This window comes from Zingiber officinale, chromosome 10A (genome assembly GCF_018446385.1).
Source record: "Zingiber officinale cultivar Zhangliang chromosome 10A, Zo_v1.1, whole genome shotgun sequence".
Lineage (NCBI taxonomy): Eukaryota > Viridiplantae > Streptophyta > Magnoliopsida > Zingiberales > Zingiberaceae > Zingiber > Zingiber officinale.
Genome location: NC_056004.1, coordinates 89,843,247 through 89,849,974, shown reverse-complemented (window position 1 = coordinate 89,849,974; position 6,728 = coordinate 89,843,247). Strand labels below are relative to the sequence as shown.

At 39.1% G+C, this 6,728-nt stretch overlaps 1 long non-coding RNA gene across 1 annotated transcript; it reads right to left on the bottom strand.

Moving 5' to 3' along the window:
• Window positions 1-4,618: 4,618 nt before the first annotated feature.
• LOC122027848 lies at window positions 4,619-5,709 on the bottom strand. Its single transcript, XR_006124548.1, has 4 exons — window positions 5,370-5,709; window positions 5,203-5,265; window positions 5,002-5,106; window positions 4,619-4,679 (listed from the first exon to the last, which is right to left on the bottom strand). It is a non-coding gene; the product is annotated as an uncharacterized LOC122027848 (long non-coding RNA).
• Between the last annotated feature and the right edge of the window lie 1,019 nt (window positions 5,710-6,728).

Sequence of the window (6,728 nt, the reverse complement as noted above, 5' to 3'; positions counted from 1 at the left end):
CTTATAATATCACATATACATATACCAGATACATGCAATTATAAAATTAAAACTCAAACAATTATAATATCACATTCAACCATAAACATCACTTAAGTAAAAAAATCAAAACTAGTAACAAAAAATTCACTTAGTAACATAATTTCTTTCGTACAAAAGAGTACATGACTTTAAAATAAATAGAATCTATATCATGTTGGTTGCTACTCGGAAAACCTATCGGTTCCACTGTACAAAAATTTTGTATAAAGATCTGAACCTTTTCCTAGCTACCATGTGTTCTATTAAATTAAACTTGGATCGCCTGCGGAACTTAACACGTTTGATCCTAAGTTTAATTTACTTGTTATTTTAGGTTTAGACTTGGATCTCCTGCGGAACTTAACACGTTCGATCCAAATCACCTAGGTTATTAATTCCATTAAATATTAATTTTCAAAATTGGCTTCCAGGACTGCATGGCGAGGCACATGGCCTTCTTGGATATGGGAACAACCACCACCGCCTAGATAAAGCCTTTTAAGGAAAGCTAATATTTAATTTCCTTAAATAACTTTAGGTCAGCCAAAAGGAACAATAAAATCATAAGGAAAAGAAAAACAAAAGAACACAACATCGAAAACTAATTCGAAATACTAGAATCGCATGCCTCTTGTATTTGGTATTTTTACAAAGAAATAAAACTAGTATGATGCAGAAATTAAATACTAGTATACCTTTTCTTTTGCAAACAAAAAAACCTCTAGGTCTTCTACCGTATTCCTCTTCTAATCCCGGACATTGTGTGGGCAACGCTCTTCCGAGACGAGAACCACCAAGGCACCTTCTTCTTCCTTCCTTCAAGTTTCGGCCAAGCATATCTTCTAAAGGATGAAGATTTTTTTCACCAACCAAGCTCCAAGGGATGTAAGCTTTCTCTCCTTCTTCCTCAAGCTAGATCCGGCCACCTCCTCAAAGCTCCAAGAGATAAAGGATTTCGGCCACACAAGAGGAAGAGAGAAAAGGAGAAGGGCCGGCCACACCAAGGAAGAAAAGAGAGAGAAAATAGAATAGAGTCGTTCACCATGAAGCCTCCTCTACCCCCTTTTTTATAATCCTTGGTCTTGGCAAATAAGGAAAATTTAATAAAAACTTCCTTAATTCTTTTGCCATTGAAAAAGAAAATTTATTTAATTAAAAACAATTTTCTTCTCATCAATTATAATGCCCGGCCATATTAAAGCTACTGTAACGACCCACCTTCTACACTACTACTACTACTCTAAAGGTGGATGCTACTTAACTACTAACTCTACTTAACCGGTATAATTAAAAAACCACATGAAACCCTACCGAAAAATTTCGGCAGAGTCTCCCCTGTACCGGTGACCTTAAACTGATATACAAACACTATATACGCAGCCACAGGCAGTTGGAACTTATTTCAAACAACCACGCAGTTTATATATAACAAAAAGAAGCAAAATACCAAAGGAAACCAACTCTATCAAAACACGACAAAACAATCCAAAAAGTAACATGTACAAGTTCTAAATACTTTAAACAATTAAACGAAAACACTCTTAATAAATTCTTGACAACTTCTTAGATCACTCCATAGTCCAAACATCACACGCCCATCAAGCCTCCCCTTGTCGCCTCCTTCATATTGTTTTGGCTTTTTCTTTATCTGCAGTAGGAGGAAATGCAAACTATAAGCATAAATCTTAGTGAGCGCTATCTAACTCACAAAAAACTCGATATGCATGTATATAAATAAAAACATGCTAAAACTGAATGCTAACATGTAAAGCTACTCATGCTCATACATAGCAAAGAAATCATACTAACTGAAATACTAAACATGTATAGCTTAAACATGTATAGCTAATCATGCTCATAAACCAATAAAGGAATCATACTAACTGAAATACTAAACATGTATAGCTAATCATGCTCATAAACCAATAAAGGAATCATACTAACTGAAATACTAAACATGTATAGCTAATCATGCTCATAAACCAATAAAGGAATCATATTAACTGAAATACTAAACATGTATAGCTAATCATGCTCATAAACCAATAAAGGAATCATACAAACTAATACTGCATGCTGGAAATAAGAAGAACTAAACTTACTGATTCTAAACATATGTGAAGCTTGTTTCACTTGTTTAATACTTATACTTTAATACTTTTATACTTCAAAATAATAATAAACTTCTCTTGGGCCCGGCATTGTACCAATTTACGCGCATCCTTAATAAGAGTCGAGGTAGCTAATCCCAAAACTACTAAGGTACTTCTAGGCGATCTTGTGCCTAGGGGCGATCTAGGAGCCCACCGAATGGACCTTGTGTCCGGTACATGCCATTTAAAAGTAAAATACTTATTTTCTTTTTAACTATTACTTCCTTATACTTGTTATTCTTTAATTATCTTATAATAAAATGCCTTGGCATTTATTCAAACACTTAGTGTGCTTTTAATCCTAAACTTCTGGAATTTAGGATCAATTTAAGACCTTGGTCTTTTCTTACTTATAATCCAAGAGGATTTAATGGAACACATAATCATTCCACTAAAATACATGGTTGTTCATCTTATTAAAATAGCAAAGACAACTAACTATATGCTTTAGATTAAAGAGCTATTAAAAGCTCACTAACACATATAAGCATATGTATCAAAATCCAGAACATGATCAAGGACTATCCTGCACACGGCAGCCACAAAAATACTAAACTGCAGCTAAGAAAACCCCGAACTTCATGCCTACTGGAATAATAAACAGAATCTACCAATGCTAAAAAAAACTATTCATACTCATTAAATTAGCACAAAAAGGTCTAAACAAAAAATGCTAAACATAGGGCTGATCATGTTTGTTAGATAGCAAAGAAAACCAATACTATGTACTTAGACTAAAGGTTGTTCGTGCCCTCTAAATAACACAAATAAAACTGCTCAAGTGCCTAAGGTGGCCAAGGGTAACTAAGACTGGAATGCTACAATTTAGGTTGTTGATTATGCCTCAACTATCTAATATATTCTAGCACAATTTGAAAAGCATTGACAACCAAAGATGAAGCATCAACTTCATCTTGTTGTAAAATTAAAACAAACTTAAATAACACCTTCATAGCTCAACCCTTATTGTAAAGCAACCCAAAATTTCCAATTATGCTTTATCAGATTGGTAAGGAACTGTCACGCCCCGAGAGTAAGGTTGTCCGACGAAAATCGGACAGCACCTCCCCTGTAGCAGTGACAAATAGAACCGGTATACAACACCACAGATAATACATATACAAAATATATATCACAACCACGCAGATAATATACAGCCCACACGGCTGGACAATCAAACACAGCGGAAAACAAGAATAACAAAGATAAAATAACAAAAACTCACCGCGGGCCGGCCCGGCTTGACTCATCGGCAAAACAACCAAATACAAATAACAAGTCCACAGCTCAATTATTACAATGCTAAATTCAAAGGGTTAACTCATAATAAAATGAAAACCAAAATCGTAAAACCATCCTCAGAAGTGACATGGGACCGGCAGTCGGGATCCTCCTCCAAGCGTACTAGCATCGCTATCAGCTACCTGGTGAAATTACCAAAATACGGGGTGGTGAGTATAAAGACTCAGCGGGTAATAGAGCAGACAGTGCATGAGTATCATAAAGAACAGGAATACAAAAGGATACAGTCTCGGAAAGATAAATAGCAGATACTACAGGGTAAACAAAGTATATATATATCCATACCTGAAACCATATCCTAGGCTAACAGTGTAAGGTCTGAGATAAAGTATACTGCTACAGTACTGCTCATAACTACCAGAATCACATATAAAGTATACTGCAATAGTAATCAGTGTCCAAGCATATATAACAGGTATATGATAACAGTTCTGCATAAGTAAGCATAAACAGCATAAACAGGTATATCGAAAATAGCGTATGCACGGATGGTCACTCCCGCCCACCCCTCAAGTCCATGACCCCAGTATGGACGAGAGGCCGGGACAATGACAAACTGTACACACTCCAGCTACCACTACTCTCGAGTGGCCGAGAGGACAGTTGCATAGTAGCTGAATAACTACGTCTGCGACGGGGGTCCCTGCTGCCCGCGACTCCAGCAGACACTACCCATGAGTGAGCGAGTGGGGGGCATGACAGGACATGCGGCACGCTCCAAGCTACCACTACCCATGAGTGGCCGAGCGTGCGGCCCAGGCCAACGACCGTCTCAACCACAAGGGAGCCAAAGTCGTCGGCTATGCATGCAATGACATGATGCGAATAATGCAACAGTCATCATATATATATAACAGGAAATCAGGTATGCTACATGAATCCGCATGCTCAATACTAAGCATAAATAAACAGTAATCAAACAGGTAAGCATAAACAGGTAAGCATGGCATCTAGTATCTGCTAAGTATCAGGAATAACAACGGGAGACTGTATAGATGAAAAAAATGATCATCTCGAAGATTGAGTGGATAAAGTATCAAGCACAAGAAATAAAATGAGTGGAGTCAAGATGAATACTGCATATACTAAACTAACTCATGCACTTAAACCGATATCTAAAGAAGCAAGTTAAGAAGTACCCGCCTCTAAATGTAGGTTGAATTCAACGCCAACTTCGTCACGACACCCGCCTCGATCAAAGTCCTGTGTCAACTTATAAATTTTAACTAATTACATATGAAACCGAATAACTATACTAATGTACATGACCAGCGAATTTAATCCGAGTTCCATTTATTACCTAAACAAATCCACCCTGAAATACTCAAAAACTAGTCTCAAGCCTTAATCTATCTGTTCCCGCGAATCACACAATTCCAACCTAATCTGATCGACATAAGGATTCTAAACATGCATTGATTCCATATACACTGGTACAGTACGAAATTATCCCATTCCTTAACAAAATCTACATCTATCAATTATCTAATCAACAAGCTTCCAATTCTAACAAAAATCAACATACCTTACCTAACTCCCCGCTGTTGACTCACTGCCGGTAGGTGGAATCGTCGGCACAAGCACAATGGTGCTGCTCACTACCTCAGATGCAACCGATGTTTCTACAAGGCTACAAATCATTGCAATCACACAATTCAGCACACATCCTACTTGAATTCAACACCTAGGTCTGCAGATTTAACATCTAAAGTGATAGAGACCTTACCCAATGAATCCCGAATGAAGAACAGCAGCAGGAAGTTGGGGTCGATCTCCTCACCGCTAGCCACTGCCAGAACCGAACCAAAATCAGTCCAACCTCTCGTCCTGGTCGCAAACCGCAATCCCACAGCTACCAAAACCCTAATGGAATCAATCCTCACCTCAACTTACCTCAATGGCGCAAACCCTCACCGTCGGCGAAGGAACACCCGACGAAGAAGAAGTATCCGATGAACACGACTCAGCTCTATGCCTCAAGAAGATGAAATAGCTGTCTGGAGTACCATTACTCGCCACAATCTAGCTCTGGAGCGAACAACCCGACTCCGGTGTCACCGGAGCATAGATCTCCTCACCCGGCCGCAGATCCTTGCGCGAGTCTACTCTTCAGTGAAGACTCTACCGTCGTGACCTTCGTTAAGGAGTAGAGAAGGTGGAAGAATTGATCTGTGACAAAGCGCCGGCGCGATCGAGCCCTGAACGACCGTCGAGCTCCCGGTGTGGTCGGCGATTTCGGAAGACAGCGCAAGAGTGAAGAGGAATGGCGTTTTTAGGGCTTGCACTGTAGCTTCTCACTTATATAGGTAGGGTTTAATTACTCTACCTAATTAACTCCCTAATAAGCCTCTCAAATGGTGATTTCCATTATCCCTTTAAACACTGTCATAAATCCTCCAAATAAATCCAGAAAAATATCCACAAATTCCCTTAAATCATTTTAGGTTATTTTCTTTTGCCGTATCTCACAGGAACAATTCAAGGTTTTAATTACTTCATGAAAACCACAACAGACAACCAAAAGGATACCAACGTGCTGCTAATAGGATAAATTGCTACTGGAAACCTAAATTTTGTAACTGTTCTTCATGCCTAACCTAAACTAATCCTTCTCTTCTTTCTTTTGGGTTCACGGCAGCAAACAAAGAAAAATAAAAGCTTCATGAAACATGCTCCGAAATCAACACAAGGACTAACATAAATCCGAAACCACTCCTACAACAACTCAGTGAAACAAAATCACCCAGTCCGAATGAATCTACCAAAATCAAACTACAAATCCGGAAATCAAACAAGGAAGAATCAAAGCTCGCGGAACTACTCCTACTGCAGGTGAGTAGCAACTCACCTCGCTGTTCTTGGACTTACAACCAAAAAAGAGAAATCTAGGGCTCGGCCAGCTCAAATTCCAACGGCTCCTTGCATCCTCCGTGCTCTCTTTGACGAGAGTTCGTGAAGACGGGAAGAACTTCTTGGATTGAACCCTTGGCCGGCCACCGAGACGAAGCCCTAGCTTTGTTCTTCAATTCCGCCCGAGAGGAGCCGGCGCCGCGCACGCGTGAGGAAGAAGAGAGGTAGAAATTAGGTCACGGGAAATCAAGCCCTAAGTTCTCCCTTTATAACTCCAATATTTCTATTATCAACTATCCTTTAAATTATTCCCGTTCTTTCCTTAATTAACAAAACTCGCTGGCACAGCTGTCAACCGACTTTTAACTGAAGCCACAGATCGCAGCTTCGATCCCTCAGCCG